Source organism: Dasypus novemcinctus, chromosome 9 (genome assembly GCF_030445035.2).
Source record: "Dasypus novemcinctus isolate mDasNov1 chromosome 9, mDasNov1.1.hap2, whole genome shotgun sequence".
In the NCBI taxonomy this organism is placed as follows: Eukaryota; Metazoa; Chordata; class Mammalia; order Cingulata; family Dasypodidae; genus Dasypus; species Dasypus novemcinctus.
The window spans coordinates 18,475,449-18,495,179 of NC_080681.1; the positions used below are offsets into that span (position 1 = coordinate 18,475,449).

Genomic DNA, 19,731 nt, shown 5'->3' on the forward strand with positions numbered 1-19,731 from the left:
CTTTACAGTGTCCCTTATATTTTGATATGTTGTATTCTCATTTTCATTCATCTCAAAATATTTGCTGAATTTGCTTGCAATTTCTTCTTTGATCCACTGATTATTTAAGAGTGTGTTGGTTAATAGGCTCATGAAATTGCCTTTTTCCATCCCTGATTTCCAGCTTCTGATCCATTATCATCATAGAAAATATTTTTTATAATTTCAATCTTTTTAAATTTATTGAGACTTGTCTTGTGACCCAACATATGGTCTATCTTGGAAAGGATTCATGAGAACTTGAAAAGAATGTATATCCTGCTATTTTGGGGTACAATGCTCTATAGATGCCTTTTAGACTAGTTCATTTGTTATGTTACTCAAGTTCTCTGTTTCTTAATTTATCTTCTTCCCAGATATTCCAATACCAATATTGGTGTATTGAAGTTTCCAGCTATTATTGTAGAGACATCTATTTCTCCCTTCAGTTTTGCCAGTGTATGTCTCATGTATCTTGTGGCAATCAGGTTACATACATAAATATTTAGTATAGTTCTTTTTTCTTGGTGAATTGTCCCTTTTATTAATATATAATGACTTTCTCCATCCCTTACAAAAGTTTTTCACTTAAAATCTATTTTGCCAAATCTATTTTCACTACTCCAGCTCTTTTTTGGTTACTATTTGCATGGAACACCTTTTTCCAAATTTTCACTATTATCCTGGTTGTGCCCTTACATCTGATGTTGGTCTCTTATAGACAATATATAGACAGCTTATATATATTTTTAATCTATTCTATCAGTCTGTGTCTTTTGATTGGGGAAGTCAATCTATTAACACTCAATGTTATTATTGTAAAAGCATTACTCACTTCATTCATTTTGTCCTTCAACTCTCTTACCGTATCATGATATTGTTTCTCTTCTTATCTTTTAGTTTATGCTTCCTAATAATCTTCAATTATACACTCTTCTCCAGTTGTCTCACCCTTGTTTTTTCCTTTCAGGCTGCAGCACTCATTTTATTATCTTTTGTAATTCTGGTCTTTTGTTAACATATTCTATTACTTTTTTGTTCATCTGTGAAGATTTTGAACTCACCCTCATACTTGAAACACAGTTTTGCTGGGTACAGAATTCTTGACTGGCAGTTTTTCTATTTCAGTACTTTAAGTACATCATTTTACTTTCTTCTCACCTCCATGGTTTCTGATGGGAGGTAGGTACTTAAGTTTTTCAAGGTTCCCTTGTATGTGATGCTTTGTTTTTCTCTTACTGCTTTCAGAATCCTCTCTTTATCTTTGATATTTGTCATTCTGAATAGTAAGTGTCTTGGGATAGGTCTATTAGGATTTGTTCTGTTTTGGGTGCATTGTCCTTCTTGGATATTGACATTTATGTCTTTCATAAATGTTGGGAAGTTTTTGGTAATTATTTCCTCAAGTATTTCTTTCTGCCCCTTTTCCATTCTCTTCTCCTTCTGGGTCACTGCCATTGTGCTTGTTTGTGCATTTTGTGTTGTCACTCAATTCTGTGAGACTCTGTTCCATTTTTTCTATTCTCTTCTTTATGTTCTCCTGTCTTTTCCAATTTAGGTATTCCATCTTCGGAATCACTAATTCTGTTTTTAGCAATTCAAATCTGCTCTTATATGCCTCTAATGTATTTTTTTTTGAGGTACTGGGTCACATTTGAACCCAAGACCTCATATGCGGGAAGCCAACATTCAACCACTGAGCCATATCAGCTTCCCTCTAATGTGTTTTCTTTTTTAATTCCCTCCTCTTCTTGGGCTTGCTTGCTGTCTGCTCTCTGTGTCCATTTGCTGTGCATTCTTCTGTGTCTGTATTTATTTTTTATTTATTCCCTCTCTTGCAGTTTGCTTATTGTCTGCTCTCTGTGTCCATTCACTGCGTGCTCTTCTGTGTTTTCTTTTACTTGTGCCCCCTTTTTTTGTTGTGTCACCTTGCTGAGTTGGCTCTCTGTGGCACTTGCAGGCTGATAGCTCTTCACAGCATGCAGGCAAGCCTGTCTTCACAAGAAGGCCCCAGGATATGGTAGATGGGAGCCCAACCGATTGAGCCACAGCTGCTTCCCTCTCTAATGTGTTTTTAATCTCATCCATCATGTCTTTCATTCTCATAAGGTCTGTTACTTTTCTGTGCAGGTTTTCAAATTGTTCTTATGCTTACCCAGTGTCTTCTTAATATCTTATTTTCTTTAGTCATAGTTTTCTTTAAATTCTTTGAAGTGCTTTAAAAGAGTTGTGTGAGGTCACTGATTAATTGTCTTAATCCTGTATTCCTTCAGGATATTTGGTTAGTTCTTTTGGCTGGGGCACAGGTTTTCTCCCAGATGTAGGATATAGGGAGAACTGAGAACTGTTTTTTCCATGCAATTTCCAGACTGGCCAGCTGATGGCAATTGTTAATGCACCTTTCCATGGAGGTGTTACAGTCTCAATTTTCCTATGTTCTAATGGTGAATCTCCAGAGTGGGATTCCAAACAGGCTCTGCTGGATGAATTCACTGAAGAAAAGTACCCCAACTCTCCCTCCCTTTTCTCTTGAAACAGTTGACAGGGAGGAAGATGTGTGTTCCCCTCTCAGTTTGTTGCAGTGAGCCAGGGGTTTTATCCCAGCTCAATATCTTGGAGTGTGGGAGAGGAGCCCTTCCCACTTGCCACAGGGGTTTGGTAACTCTTATTTGTTGTTTTTACTTCTTTGGCTCTGTCCCTTCCCCTCTGGGAGTTGTATAGTTTTAGCACTGTTCTGGGTTGCTGATGCCCAAAGCAGTTACCTCAGACAGGTTTTGGCTCTTTCTCTGTTGTTTTTGTGAGAGCAATAAGCCTGGGGCTGTGTGCTCCTGGGACAGCCTCCGTGGAACAGGAAGTGTTCATGTGGTCATGGGGTGCTGTCTCTGTGGATGTGGACTGGCAAAATAATAAATATAATATTGCATTCTTATCCTGGGGAGTCTTGTTGCATTCTCTAACAGAATAGCAAAAATCTCCAGAGTCCATGGGCAGTGCCTAGCAATGGAGGACAGAACAATACACCAGGCTCTTGATAGTGATGGTTGTACATACCTTGTTCTTATGAAATTGAAACTTAGCCTAGTAATGTATATTGCAGAGGAGTTACCTTCTAAAAGCTTCCTTGTTGCTCAAATATGGCTTGTCTCTAAACTAAACTTAGCATACGAACTCATTACCTTCCCCCCACACATAACTCTCAGGGATGAGACTCCCTGGCACCAAGGGATTATTACCAAGTGCCGACTAGTGATGCATTTGGAAAAAGACCTAGACCAAAAGGGGAAAATACTACATACAAATGAGCTTTTATGGCTAAAGGATTTTAAAATAAATTGGGAGGTCATTCCAGAGATTATGCTTATGCACATCTCAGGAAAAGTCCACTGTCTATGACAGGAGACAGTGTCTCAAGCAGGTACACCAAGATATCTAGACACTATGGGCAGGGCAGACAATCCCAGGAAATCAACACTCTGTGAGCTTGAAATATATGATAAACTATTCCCCAATATATCACAGTTAGACTCATTTCTAATTTTCCCACACATGGTTCTTCTGCCCCTTTTATTTGAACCTGTGGTTAGCACTGTACACATTGAGTTTATATCCCAGAGACTTGAATCATCTGGCTGTTTATGCTATGGTTGAGCCCTAAATCTCAGCAGAGTTGCAGCCAACATCTAGTCTCCAGTTCATTGGACTCACTCAGGACAACTAACAAAAGGATGGTGATGGACAATGCCCATCCCCAGAAATAAAGAGTATCTACAACTGTAAGCAGGATGGTTCCACCCATCTGCCCCATGGAATCTGGGCCCCCTCTCAGTCAGAAACAGTGTGGACATCACCATCCTCAAATCCTCAGGACTGAAGAATGAACAAACATAAGGGAAGGATGCAACCATGGGCTAATGTAAACTTATTATTATTCTAGAAATGGAAGAACTTATAACTTTGGTTTAAAGACAATGGTCACTGGAGATACTGAGGGGAGGGAAAGGGAAGAATAAGTAACACGAGGCATTTTTGGAACATTCAAGTTGTTTTGCATGATATTGCAATGACAAATACAGGCCATTGTACAGTTTGTCAAAACCTATAAAATTGTGCAATGCAAAGTGTAAACCATAATATAATATACAGACCATGCATAGTAGCAATTCTTCAGTGTGTGTTCATCAATTGTAACAAATGTATCACGCTAATGAAAGATTTTGTTAATGGGAGAAAGTGTGGGAGGGGAAGAGGTGGGGGTGGGGTATATGGGAATCCCCTATATTTTCGACATAACATTAATGTAGTCTAAAGCTTCATTAAAATATTGAAAAATAAAATAAAATAATAGAAAATAAAATTTTAAAACTGCTAAAACATGATTGAGATGTCCACATGAAAGGATCAAGAACCATCAATTTGTTGGGTTTTTCAAGAATAACACTAAAACCTAGGAGACAATAGACCAATGCCTTAAAAATGATTGAAAGTGATTTTTGATATAAAATAATATATTCAGCCAAATTGTCAATTAAATTTAAAGTGACTTACCAGTTGTTGTTTTTTTTTTAATGTGAGTTCTCAAAAGTTTTATTTCCTGCTTGAATCCTTTCAGAAAACTTATTTCGGGCATGCATCACCAAAAATTAGGGTATAAACAAAGATAAAGGAAAGCATAGGATCCAGAATACAACAGAGATGTTAAGGAATTCCCTGGGATAAACTCAAAGGAAAAATCTTGGATATAGCTATGCAGCAAAAATAAAGGTACCTATTCAGAATGGGTATATCAGATGGTACCTGAAATCTCTAAGAAAATGACATTGAGGAATACCTGTTGCATTTCAATATATTGAATGGAGATTTAGACAGTTGAGAGGAGGGATTGTTTGTGACTAAATTTGTAAGTACATAGAGAACTAAGTGAATATGAATATGGGAAATATTATTTACAGGAAAGTAAGTTGCCTAAAAAAGGATTAGTTTAATCTATGCAGCGGGTTGAAAATTGTGTTTAGGTAGTCTTAATGATGCACACTTTGAAAAATATTCTATATAAAATAATGAGTTTTTGGACAAAGTCAAATACAGTATTAAGTATTTGTTTTTTTATATTTAATCTTCATAACCACTGTATGAAGTAAATGGGATTTTTATCCTCATTTTACTTCTGGGAATATATTTTTTTTTTATTAAAGAAGTTGTGGATTTACAGAACAATCATGGATAAAATACAGGATTCCCATATACCACTCTATTATTAACATCTGGTATTGTGAAAATTTTGTCAAAACAGAGGATAGGTCATTTTTATAATTGTAATACTATTATCCAAGATTTAACTTAAGATTCCCTGTATAGTATAATTGTATAGATTATTTTTAAAATGTTATTATGTAAACCATATATACAACCTAACATTTCCCCTTTTATCCACATTCAGATATATATTTTAGTGCTGCTATTTTTGTTCAAAATGTGCTACCATCACCACCATCCACTACCAAACCATCACCGCTGTTCATTACCAAAATATTTTCACCATTCCAAATAGGAACTCTGTACATTTTAAACATAAACTTTCCATTCCTTATCCCTACCCCACCCCCTGGTAAAATGTATTCCATATTCTGATTCTAAGGGTTTGCTTGTTCTAATTATGGCATTTCAGTGAAATCATATAATATTTGTCCTTTTGTGTCTGCCTTATTTCAATCAGCATGAGGTTTAGCCATGTTGTCACATGTATCAGAACTTCATTCATTTTTTATAGTTGAATAATATTCCGTAGTATGTATATAACACTTTTTGTTTATCTGTTCACAAGTTAATTGACACATGTATTACTGTCATCTTTTGGAAATTGAGAATAACATCTCTATGAAAGTTGGTGTACAAATATTTATTCAATTCCTTACGTTTTTTGTATATATCTAGTAGTGGGATTGCTGGGTCATATGATAATTCTATATATAATTTTCTGAGGAACTACCAGACCATCTTCCACAGTGGCTGCACCATTTTACATTGCCACCAACAATGAATGAGCATTCCTATTACTCTACATTCTCTCCAACATTTGTAATTTTCAATTTTTTAAATAATAGCCATTCTAGTGGGTATGAAATGGTATCTCATTGTGGTTTTGATTTTCATTTCCCTGATTGCTAATGATGTTGGGTTTCTTTTCATGTGCTTTCTGTACATTTCTATACCTTCTTAGGTGAAATTTATATTAGAGACTTCTGCCCATTTTTAGTTGTGTTGTTTGTCTCTCTGTTGTTATTTTGCAAGATTTATTTATAAATTCCAAATATTAAACCTTGATCACACATACAGTTTCCAAATATTTTCTCCCATTATATAGGTTGTCATTTTACTTTCAAGATAAAGTCCTCTAAGGCACAAAGTTTTGAAATTTTGATGAGGGTCCATTTATTTATTTTTGTTCTTTTTATTTGTTCTTTGGGTATAAATTCTAAGAAAGCATTGCCTAACACAAAGTCCTGAAGATATACCTTATATTTTTTCCTAGGAGTTTGGTAGTTCAAGTTTTTATATTTAGGAGTTTGGTCCATTTTAAGTTAATTGTTGTATATTATGGGAGGTAGAGGTTCTCTCTTTTAAAAAAAAAAAATTTGGAAATAGTGATCCAGTTTATCCAGCACCATTTGTTGCAGAGACTATTATTTGCTAATTTTTCCCAAATGTCTGATCCTTGCACCCCTGTCAAAATTCAGTTTGCCGTAAACATGAGAGCTGATTTCTGAGCTCTCATTTCAATTCTATTGATCTATATGTCTGTCCTTCTGCCAATACCATGTTATTTTGGTTACTGAGGATCCGTAAAAAGTTTTAAAATTGGAAGTGTGAGTCCTTCACCTTCCTTCTTCTCTTTCAAGATGACTTTGGCTATTCAAGGCCCCTTTCCCCTACATTAATTTGATTATTGGCTCCTCCATTTCTGCATTTGAAAGTTGCTGTAATTTTAATTGAGGTTGTGTTAAATCTATAAATAGTTTCAGTAGATTTAACATGTTATAATAATATATAGTCTTCAAATGCATAAAAACAGAATGGCCTATTTATGTATGTCTTCTTTGATTTCTTTTATCAATATTTTGTAGTTCTCTGTGTGCAAGCCCTTTACATCCCAGGTTAGATTTATTCCAAGGTATTTGACTCATTTAGTTACTCTTTTAAATGGAATATTTTTCTTGATTCCCTATTCTGATTGTTCTTTGCTTATTTATAGGAACACTACCGATTTTGGGGTGTTGATCTTGTAGCCCACCTGTGTGCTGAAGTCATTTATTAGCTCTGTGAGCTTTTGTCATGAATTTTACAGGATTTTCTAAACATAGGAGCATGGCATCTATGAAAAGGAAAAGTTTTACTTCTTCCTCTTCAATTTGGATTCTTTACTTTCTTTTCCTTGCTTAATTTCACTAACAAGAATTTCTAGTGCAACGATGAATAAGACTGGGCATCATTGTCTTGTTCCTGATCTTAAAAAGAATGCTTTAATTACTTCACCATTAAGAAGGATGTTCCTGTGAGTTTTTCATATATGCCTTTTATGATGTTGAGGAAGTTACCTTCTGTGCCTCATTTTCTAAGTGTTTTTATAAAGGAATGCTAGATTTTGTGCAACATCTTTCTTGTGTCAATTGAGATGTTCACGTGGCTTTTTTCCTTCCTTCTCTTAATGTGGTATATTACACTAATTGATTTTATTAAGTTGACTCACCCTTGCATACCAGGAACAAATTATATTTAATCATGGTATATTAATTCCTTTAATGGGCTATTGGATTCACTTTGGTAGTATTTTGTTGAGTATTTTTGCATCTATATTCAAGCAATATATTTGTCTGTAATTTCATTTATTGTAGTATATTTATCTGATTTGGTAGGAGAGTGATGCTGGCCTCATAGAATCAATTTGAGTGTATTCCCTTCTCTTTGCATTTGGAAGAATTTGAACACAATTGGTGTAAGTCTTCTTGTAATGTTTGGTAAAATTTCCTTGTGAAGCCATCTGATCCCGTTTTTCCTTTGTTATCGTGTGATTACAGATTCAATCTCTTTACTAGTTTTTTGTTTTTTAAGATCTTTTATTTTTCCTTGAGATCATGTAGGTAGTTTGTGTATTTCTAAGAATTTGTCCATTTCATCTACATTATATAATTTTTGAACATACAATTTTCATAGTTGCCTCTTATAGTCCTTTTTATTTCAGCAGAGACAGTAGTAATGGTCCCCTTTCCATTCCTGATTTTGTTATTTGCATTTTCATTTTTTGTCAGTTTACTAAAGGTTCACAAATTTTATTTATCTTTTCAAAGAATCAAAATTTGTTTTTATTATTCTCTTCTTTCACTTTTACTTTTATTTGATTTCCCTCCACTCTAATCTTGTTATTTCTTTCTCTAACTTTATTTGGCTTTCCTGCACTCTAATCATAGTTGTTTCTTTCCTTCTCCTCACTTTGGGTTTAGTTTTCTCTTCTTTATCTAGTTTATTCAGTTTTGATGTTATGTCTCCAATTTGAAGTCTTTATTCTTTTTTAACATAAGCGTTTAGAACTAGGATTTTGCCTCTCAGCACTGTTATGGGGATATTCTTTTTGCTATGTTATATTTTCATTTTTATCAACCTCAAAGTATTTCTTAATTTCCTTTGTGATTTCTTCTTTAGCTCATTGGCTGTTTATAAATATGTTGTTCAATTTACACATATTTGTGGCTTTTCCATTCCTCAGTCTGTTTTTGGAGATGAAACATTGTGTGATTTCAATATTATTTTTAAATTTCATGTGATTCATTTTGTGACCTAGCATAGGATCGATCCTGGAGAATGGTCTATACACACTAGAGAAAAAGTGTATTCTACTTCTCTTGAGTGAAGTATTTTATATGTCTGTTAGATCTACTTGTTTTAGCATATTGTTCAAGTCTTGCATTTCCTTATTGATCTGGCTAGAGGGTCTATCCGTTATTGAAAGTGCTATAAGTTTCCTACTATAAATGTAGACCCACCAATTTCTCCCTTCAAGTCTGTTAGTATTTACTTCTTATATTTTGGTGTTCTGATGTTAGATGTGTATATGATTATAATTACTACATCTTTTTAAATTGGCCCTTTATCAGTATAGAATGACCATCTTTGTCCTTTCTGTTTTTGACATAAGCTCTATTTTATCTGATCTTACTATAGTTATCTCAGCTCATTTAGTTACTACTTGCATGGTAAATTTTATCCATCTTTTCATTTTAAACCTACTTGTGTCTTTGAATTTAAGGTGAATCTCTTATAGGCAGATTATAGTTGGGTCATGATGTTTTTATCTATTCTGAAATCTATGCCTTTTGACTAAAGATTGTAATCCATTTACATTTAAGGTTACTACTGATAATATGGGATCTTCTGCCAATTTCATATTTCTCTTTTGTAAATCTTATACCTTTTTGCCCCTTCAACAATTCCACTAATGTCTAATTTTATATTTATTTGATTTTTTGTGTTGTAACATACTTTGTGCCTATCTTTGCCTATGTCTCTATCTGATATATTTTTCATATATGCCCCATGTGGTTACCAATTTTGTTAAAATTTAACATCTTAAGTATAAAACAATCATATTTATTTCGATAGCTACTTGACTCCAATAGTATGCACGTATATTTTGCATATACCCCTCCATCTCACAACCTTTTTTGTACTTATCACGTGTAACTTTCTGTATTGTATATCCAAAACCATAGATTTATTATTTTATGCATTTCCATTTAGCACCTATAGAAAATAAAAAGTGCAGTTACATACCAAACAGTAAAATACAATAATACTGGTATTGATAATTATCCAAATTGTAAGCTTTACCAGAGATCTTTATTTCTATATGTGACTTTGAACCATTGACTGGTATCTTTCCTTTCAGTCTGAAGAATTCCCTTTAGCATTGCTTGTAGGGCAGGTCTAGTAGTGATGAACTTCCTCATGTATTGTTTATCCGGAAACGTCTTAATCTTTCTCCCATTTGTAAAAGAAAGTATTGCTGGATATTAAATTATTCATTGGTAGTTGTTTTCTTCCAATACCTTAAGTATTTCAACCCATCACCTTTTTGACTCCATGGTTTCTGATGAGAAATTGGCATTCAGTCTAATTGTGACTGACTTGTACCTAGTGTGTTGCTTTTCTCCTGCAGCTTTCAGAACTCTCTCCCTTTTTTTTTTTTTTTTTTTTGCATTCAGTAGTGTAATGAATATATGACAATATTTCCGGTTATTTTAGAAGAGTATCAGTCCTTTGGAAAAGAATACAGAAGAGTAAAAGAAACATTAAATACAGTAAGAACAAATTGCTTGATGCACCTACTCAGATTTCTGATTTAGAAAGAACAATTTCAAAGCAGGAAGCTCAGATCAAGCAGGTATACAATGAAAATATGATATTTGTCATAATTCTAAAACTTCCATCAGATCCTCATATCCCAACACAATAGCTACTTCAGATATCAGCAGCCAAAAGTGGCTGATACCAGAAACAGAGTACTAGATCTTTACTGGCCAGAATTTGGTCATCCAGGATAGTAAAGTGAATAACCAGCTGCAGGAAACGTGTGTTTCTGGGTCCATTTCTCTTCCACAAAAAAATTTTTCACCCAGAGATTCTTCAACAAGTTTATTGATTAAAAAACAAAATAAAAATCAAAACAACAAAGAAAGACTCCAAGCACACCAATCATGAAAACTTTAAAGTAACATGATGAGGAAAAAGTATTTTAAAGTTGGGTCATACAGGCAGAGAAAGTAGATTCCTCAAATATTTTAGAACTAGTGAATCCTTGGGAAAGTGAAGCTCAATCAATGCAAGTCAGTTCCCATGGAAATATGCCCAAAAGAGGTGAAAGAAATTTGGTTCTACCTCATAGAGATCACCATATTTACCACCTTCAAATTGTAGATCAAATATTCCAACAGAAAGAAAGAGTATGTTATCACCATTGACTGTGGCTTATAGCCTAAATGAATCCCCTCAAGAAAAAATTTCCCCCAGGATTTAGTCATCTATTTAGCAAAAATGAAAGCAGTCCATTTCAATTTGATATATTTTTCAGATGATTTAGATACTGTTCCTATCACTACATTGCAACTACCAATCTAAGAAAACAACTCTGGTTTCTTCCTCTAAATGACTCAGAAAAAGGCAAATATTCAGAAAATTATACTGAAAATCTTGCCCCAAACCACTGTCAAATGAAGTGAAGATTTTATCTGTCAGACCTTCCTGGGAGAGGAAATGTCAGTTAGCTATGAACAGTGTAAGCCTATTTCAATAAAACCATATGGTAACAATTTTGAATATACAGCAAAAATCAGGACCCTAACTGAAAAGGAATGACTTTTTTAATGAACTTACAAGGGAAAACCCCAGATTGAGGCAGCACTTAGCCAAATGCCTTCTACTGGAGGGTGAATCACTTTGCAGTCAAGATTAAATCAGGAAAATTTGGAAGATCCTTTGGAAAGGATTAATAGAGAAGTGGGTTCAGTTCACATGACACTAAAGAAGTTTCATGGGTTATGTAGCTGCAAATCTTTGAGATTTGTAGCCATTAAATATTGTGACATCTTTGTTTACATTAATATATAATTATGTCCTCAGAAAAGGCAAACTATTTTATACTGTTTATAAACCTTCAAATAGTACTTTACAATTATCCTTTTCTTTACACTTGCTATTTTATACTTCAAATGGCCACATATTTTCAAGGTATTTTGTTATGCTTAGGAGTCTCTTGTATATTTTACTATTAAAAAGTTTTTAAATATATATTTCTCCTATTTATATCTAGAATAAGGAAATGTAAACAGGGAAGCAGTTGTTTCTAAACTCATCCTTTTAAAATTATCTTTGCACAACAAATTTATAAACTTAAACTACGTAGTAAAAAAAATGTGATTTTCTTCTTGTTTATCCTGTTTGCTGTTCTTCTGGCCTCTTGGATGTGCATATTCACATCTCTTTCCGTATTTCTCTGCCATTAATTCTTTTAATTTCCTTCTCCACTTATATCTCTTTCTTCACTATCAAGGACTCCCATAAAGGTATCCTTGATGGTGTCCCAGAGATATCATAGGTGATTTTTACTTTTTATAATTCTTTATTATTTTTGCTCCACAGTCTAATTTCAATTGCCTTGTCTTTGTGTTTGCTGATAATTTCATCTACCAGCTTCAATCTGCTATAGATATCCTTCTGCGAACTTTTCGTTTCAGTTATTGGAATTTTCAAATCCACTAGTTCTGTTTGCTTCCTTTAAAAAAAAATACTTTAAAATTTTTTTGAAAAAACACTTTAGATTACATAAATGTTACATAAAAATATGTATGGGATCCCCTTATGCCTCACTTCCTTTTTAAAATTTCCATCTTTTTACTTAGATTCTTATATTGCTCATTCAGTATTTTCCTGATATTTTTATGTTCTTCCTCTATAGTTTCCTCATCTCTTTTAGCATTTTTAAGATATTTTAAAAAGTCATTGTTCAGTATGTCACCTTTTTGTCTTCTTTGTTGGTGTTTTCCAGGTTTTTATTCTCTTCTTATGGATGGGGCATCATTTCTTGTTTCTTTATCTTGTACTCTTTCACTGAACACTGTACATTTTAATATTTTAAATGTTAGTTCTTGGATTTATTCCCTAAGATGTCTATTTCTTGATTTTGTAAGCAGCTGGTTATAAGACAGAGATTTTCTTGAACTTCAACTCTTTAGGAAGGTCTGCTCAAGGTGAATATAGTGTACAGGGTTTTCACAGTATTTTCTGGGCCTGTGTCTTGTCCTGGGCTTGTGATTGTTAATTGTTTTAAAGTTCCCCTCTTTGAGTTTGAATGCCCCCTCTATTTCACAGAAGACAGACGTCCCTCTTCAGGAGTGTTTAGAGCAGGCAATCATTTGCCCCAGACTCTCCAACTCTGGTTTCTTACATTCCTTTAGTAGTTTCAAGCTACTTTCACCTGGATGGCAAATTCTGGGAGAGGACGCGTGCCAGAGATAGTGCCCTAAGTCAGTCTTTCCTAGCCAGACGATGCCCAGGGCCCATAAATGGGGCACAGACTGGCTCCAAAAGGACCTGGGGAGAGGATTAGTAAGGGTTCCAGAAGCTTGTTTCATGGATCTACTTTTGGGAAATGAATGTTTAGATAATATCAAATAAGCTTTTCAAGGAAATATAGGTGATATGGCAGAAGCAGAATTTGAAATCATGTGTAAACACAAAGCCTGTGTTTAAAATTATTGGCTCAAGATTTAAGAGGCTAGACACCTTGCTTCCTTTCTAGGTTGGTATATTTTTGTTGTCTGGCAATCTTTGGGATTTCTTGGCTGTTCCGTCACATGGCACATGGTAATGTCTTCCTTCTACGTCAAGTTCCATGAACTTGCAGTTTCTGGTTGCTCCTCATGGTTTCTCCTTCTATGGTCTCCTCTAGGAGACATCTAGTACCAGGATTAAGGCCCATCCTGAGTCAATTGGACTAATCCCTTACTGAAGTAATCTCATCAAAAGATCTTATTTACCCACAGGACGAGGGTAAGATGAAGAGCATATTTTATTTTGGGATACATGACTGCAAGCCACTATTTTTCTCTTCCCCTCCATTCTCCTACATTGATGTTGTTCGTATCATAAGTTGCATATTTATACATTATAAGATCCAAAATATTGATTTGGCCTTAGATTTATGCATTTGCTTTTTTAGTCTTGTAGGTAGTAAAAAGCAAAGTTCGATATTAAAAATACAGTATTACTGGTATTTATAATTACCCATGTCATTATCTTTACTGGAGATACCTATTTCTTCATTTGGTTTCAGTCAATTGTCCATATCATTTCCTTTCAACTTGAAGTACTCCTTTTAGTAATTTTTGTAGTAAAATTTTAATGGTGAAGAAGGCTGCCAGCTTTTGTTTGTCTAGCAATGTCTTAATGCCTTCCTCATCTTTGAAAGACAGTCTTTTTGGATAAAGAATTCTGGGTTGGAAATTTTTGCTTTCAGTACTTTAAATATGTCTACACACAGCCTTTGTGACTCCATGGGGTGGTTTCCAAACACTAATTTGCAGTTAATTTTATTGAGGCTACCTTGAATGTGATGTGGTACTCCTTTCTTGCAACTTTCAGAATTCTCTATCTTTTTTGAATTTAGGAGTCTGATTATAAAAGGGCAAAGTGTGGGTCTATTTGGGGTTTACTTGGTTTGAATTCATTGAACATATTTAGGACATCTAAAGAAATTATTTGTCTATAATGTCCCAGATCTGATCTTCCTCATTGATGGTTCATAATTCTTTACTCTTCTTTGCCCATGTCATCACGTACTGTTTTTTTTCTGTATGTTTCCTATTGTTTTGTTGAAACTTGCTATTTTGATATATCAATGTGTTTATTGCTAGAATTTAAACTCTGAGGTCTATGTTCTTTACACTTGTATCCAGCTAGTGTTATGACAGAGCTTTTCTTGAATGCAAGGAGCTAAAAAATGTGAAAGAAGGAACAAAAGCAAACACAATTCCCAGTCTTTACAGGTTTACCGTGGAAGTGCCCTCCTTCAGAGCTTATCTATAAAATGCATTTTTAGAATAACTTCAGACCAAAGCTTAGAGGCCTCCCTGGTCTGTTCTGTGCACGTGTCATGTTTTGGGCATGTGTGTGTGGTCCTAGGAAATCCCTTGTTTAGAGAGATATGAGTGTTTTCTTTTCCCGAGGAAATATTTCTTTTATGATCTCAGGCACTGCCCTGTATGGCTTTCTGCCAGCAATCCCTTGCCCAAGTGAACACTTGACTTCTCTCTCATAGCCTTTTGTTGGAGAACTTGGTGTGTTGCTTTCTACACTCAGGTCAAGTTCTGGGATAGCAAGTCCCTCAAGCCTCTACCACACAGATTGGACCAGGCATAGATGCTGGCCTATATGTGCATGAAAGTTACTATGCTCTCTGGACCCAAGACAAGAGATCCTTACTGGGAAGGAGGAAAGCGATCCAGGGCACCATGAATTTCTACCAGGTTTATGTAGTTTTCTCGATTCATTTTGGCCTCTTCCTATAGTCATTAAACTGTTTCATGCTCATTTGAGAAGAATATTTCTGCTAGTTCTTGGTGGTTTTCCAAGTTTCTGTTGGGGGATAGATCCCTGAAGCTTCTTATTCTACCATCTTGATTGTCACAGGCAAGTATTGTGCAATATTAATGAAAAATGCAGGCAAGTATTTTGGCATTTTTTAAATGCTTAATGTAAAAATAAAGCAGTTAAAAGAAAATATTACCATTTTTATCAAAATGAAAAGAAATATTCAAAAGCATCAATGTTCTCTGTGGATAAGGGAAAATTTAAAAATTTATTAATTTATTTCAAATAAAGTGATACTAAATCTGCATACATGTGGATATAAATGATTTGTTGATAGGTGATAATACTTTCTTCTATCAATGAAAGGTATAGTGATTATCAAATAATCTTGAATGCCATAATACTTCAGATGTAATATGAAGCAAGATAATTAATTCCGTACTAGGGCAAAATTTATTTAGTTATTTTTATTTGCATACAAAATATTCTTATAGACTAAATTTCATCAATATTTCCCAATTGTTTATATCACCTTTTAATATCTATAGCCAGATGATTAGTTTGTTTGTTACAAAATAGGTATTACTGGAGTTGAGCAGAGAAAAAACAGCTTTGTAGAACTGTTCTATTATTATCATGTCCATTTTAAAAAGTACCATGAACTTAATGTTATAATAGATTGAATCATGCCATCCACAAGTGCATATTAAAGTTTAACCCCTTGTCCTGTGCTTGCGTGAGGCAAAACTGAATCAGGGTGGGTCTCAGTCCAATGTGGCTGAGGTCATGGTAAGTGGAAGAAATTTGGATATACTCAGGAGAAGTCATAGGAGAAAGAGATTGCCATGCGGCAAAGGCAGAGACACATCTACAGGCCAAAGAATGCCAAGGACTGCTGACAAGCCATCACCTGAGTGCTGCAGATAATGGCAAAAAGCGTGACCTGCAGTTCTGCAATGATATTGGACTTTTAACCAACAAAATTGTAAGACAATACATTCTTGTCATTTAGGCCAACCAGTGTGTGGTATTCATCATAGCATCCCTTGCAAACTAAGACAAATAATTTTGTTGATGTTTTACCCAGAAGCGCTAATGTACTTCCCTAGCATTGAGCTCATCAACATTGTAGGTGAACTAGATCTCTTAGGCATTAAAAGTTTGTTTAAAATCACTGCAGGGAAGCTCTGTGTACTCAGATACTATTCATCAACTTATTCCCAATTAACCTATATCCTGATTCATACTAATAAACAGAAAACTTATAAACAAGCAGTAGCTCTATCAAACAAATAAGCACCTGGTGATATTTATATGTGAATTGAAGCACTAGTAACATTCATCATCATGGAAAATCCTAAATAATTAAATCTTTCTAGAATACTGCATGCAAGCCTATTGTAAAAGAGAAGGACCATATACACCGGTTTTAGTAAATGCACATGTAGAGTAAAATCAAGTGTTTGGGAAATGCATGGCTTAAAGTAAAATTATTTACATTGCATTTTAATGTGAATTGTATGCTTTGATTTGCTAGTAAGACTGTGATATTCTAGAAAATGTGAGACTAAGTGTAAGTGCTTTTTAAAAATAATATTATCTACTATTTAACTTGAATCTTGCTATAATTTAGATAATATTGAAGTTGGAAAATTTGTTTTTATTAATACCAGTAAAGCCAATTCACTTTTAGGACAAACTAACATGTTTTCCCAAGCTAATGCATAGTGAGAACAAAGAACTGAGGAGACTGTGCAGGAAAGAAGACACAGAATACTGATTAGAATGTTTAGGAAACTTCTCTATTTAAGAAACTGAAAAAAAAATCCATAACTATGGGATGATGACCACTGTTTAATACATCAATATAACTTTCTTCCCCCAAACAGAATTGAGTAGCCCTGCCCATATATTCTGAAGTCTTTGCTCTTATCACCACAGTAGTATTTACTGTGCTTTATTTTAAATTTCCATTTACATCTCTGTCTCTCCACAGGATTGTGAACTTGTATTGCATGAAAAATAGCCTCACCATTACCTCCCTCAGTTTGGTATGTGCAAAATATTTAAAAAAGAAAAATGCAGATGTTTACTTACCTCAACCAGTATGCAGTGGAAAATTCAAAATTTTGATATAGATTCTCATTGTAACCAATCCATGTATTGCAAGTGAAAACAGATCTCCATTTTTGCTGAAATTTAAACTTATAGTAATGACATTTGAAATACTCATGACTCTATGTTTATAAAAGGAATTATCTGGAGAAAGTTAACCCATGCTCAGAATCAACTGTCTACAGAGGAAATGCAAATGAACCTCTTAGATTAATTAAGCACAAACTTAAGCTTCTGTATCAAAAACTCAATAATAAAAGGAGTAAGTAGAAATCCAGGGTTAAGAAGTATCTCCATTTTTTTAAGAGGCAACTATTAATATGAAAGCAATTGTAAAATTTACTTTGTTTAATCATAACTAAGTTACAAAATCCTTTCACAGATTATTTTTTAAAATCCTTAACAAGGCTATTTTTATTAATTGGATGGTTAATCAGAAAAAAGTCTAGAAAAATGCAATTTGTAATGAGACCATATTGTTTATTAGCAAATAATAAAGGGAGGAGGAGATTCTATTATAATAATTTGCATCAACCCCCTAACCTCACCCATATATAATGACACAAACAAAAATTTGCTGATATAGTCTTAGATACATGATTGCCCTTTATTAAAAGAGAGCAAAATATGTTTTTGTAGAAAGTATGATTTAAATCTAATAAATAAATATTAAAATTCATTAATTCTTTTGAACATTTTGCAATGTAAAGCATGTGCCAAGCATTGTGTTGGGTAGTTACTAGCATACAATATTTATATGACAAAATGCCTCCCTCAGTCACATATTGCCTAATAGAGAATCCAGGTAAGTAAAGAGGTGATTTCAATAAAGAAACATAAGTGTTAGATAAGAATAGGTGTAAGGAATTATGAAGCCAGCCAACATTGTAAGAACTCAGAAAAGCCTTCACAAAGAATTCTGAGATCTGAAGGAGTGTCAAGAGTTTACTAGGTAAGTCACAGGAGATTATGCCAGCAAAACATAAGAATGCGTAAAAAGATTAAAAGTGAAGTGAAACAAAACCTGGTGCTTTTAGAAAATTTTGAGATTTCTGGTATAACTGTAAGGGTTGGTACAGTGGCCTCGTTGGTGGTGAGGACATGGAAGAAAAGGATCCAGCTGATGGAGGTTCTTGTTGGTAATATTCAGGAGTTGGACATTACCTTCAGGGATGCAGAGAATCACTGAAACATTTTAATGGCCTTCTGGCTTTACAGCCATTCTCTTCCTTCATTTTGAAGAATGAATTCAAGACCCCAGTGACAAGAAAGTAATGATTTGGTTGTTGTTATCATTCAACAAGATGTTTGCCTGAGCCAAGGCAGTTACTGTAGGCATTGATAAAGCATAAGCCAAGTTACAAAAATAAATATGGAAAATACTTAAGGTTTTATATGAGATAACTGGGTAGATGGTGGTATCAATCCTTGAGCTTTGGATCATAAGAAGATTGACTGATCTGTAGGTGAGAGGTGGAGAAGAGAGGAGACGGAAATGACTGCAGTAGTAGTAATGCATTAAAATAGAAATGTAGAGTAGCTAGTGAGATGTAAAGGTCTGGAAATTAGAAGAGAAATATGAACTTTGGAGATGCATTGGAAATTATCATCAAGAGGTATCAGGGAGTTTTTAGTGAGAATGAAAGGTGGTGAATTGAAAATGGGTCAATCAAAGGAATCCATAAAGTGAGAATGGAGCCTAGGGTAGAATATTGCAGATGACATATATTTATAGATAACCCTTGATGGCATGGATTACTAGATAAGTTAAGAATGCCACTGTCCCATGCAGGAGTGCTGGCCGATGCAGAGAGCTAGTTCAGCAAGATGATGCAACAAAAAGAGACACAGAGGAGAGACAATAATAGAAAGAGCACATCAGGATGCTGAGGTGGCCCAAAAGAATGATCACCTCTTCCTTGCTCCAGAAGATCCCAGGATCAGTTCCTGGAGCCGCCTAATGAGAATACAAGCAGACATAGAAGAATACACTGCAAATGGACACAGAGAGCAGACAATGGAGGGAGAGGGGAGAAATAAATAAATAAATAAATATATAAATATATAAATACATATATAAATATATATATATATACACACACACACACATACATACATATATATTTTTAAATGAAAATGTCAGGTCGGTCTTTGGCTATTTTAGATGCATTATAATTCAAGTATTTTTATATTCAATACACCTTGTGAGATCTAAGAATCATTATATGGTTATATTTGTTAAACTCTAATTGAAAGATTGTTTTGTTTTCTTTTTTGTTTTTTAACAAGCAAAAACCCTCGGTTATCTGAGATTCCTGGCAACATTGGTCCTTTTAGGGAATCTGTTATTGGCACTTTGCGTAGTAAAAATTCTACATAAAGAATTTTATGCAATTTGAAGAGGACTATAACCATTAAAAATCACAAAACTAGATCTGTCTGTCTCATATTTTATAAAATAGA

General features: G+C 34.2%; 1 pseudogene; it reads left to right on the forward strand.

The window, feature by feature from the left end:
- The first annotated feature begins 10,286 nt into the window (after window positions 1–10,286).
- LOC101443406 (M-phase phosphoprotein 9-like) lies at window positions 10,287–11,673 on the forward strand (annotated as a pseudogene).
- The last annotated feature ends 8,058 nt before the right edge of the window (window positions 11,674–19,731 follow it).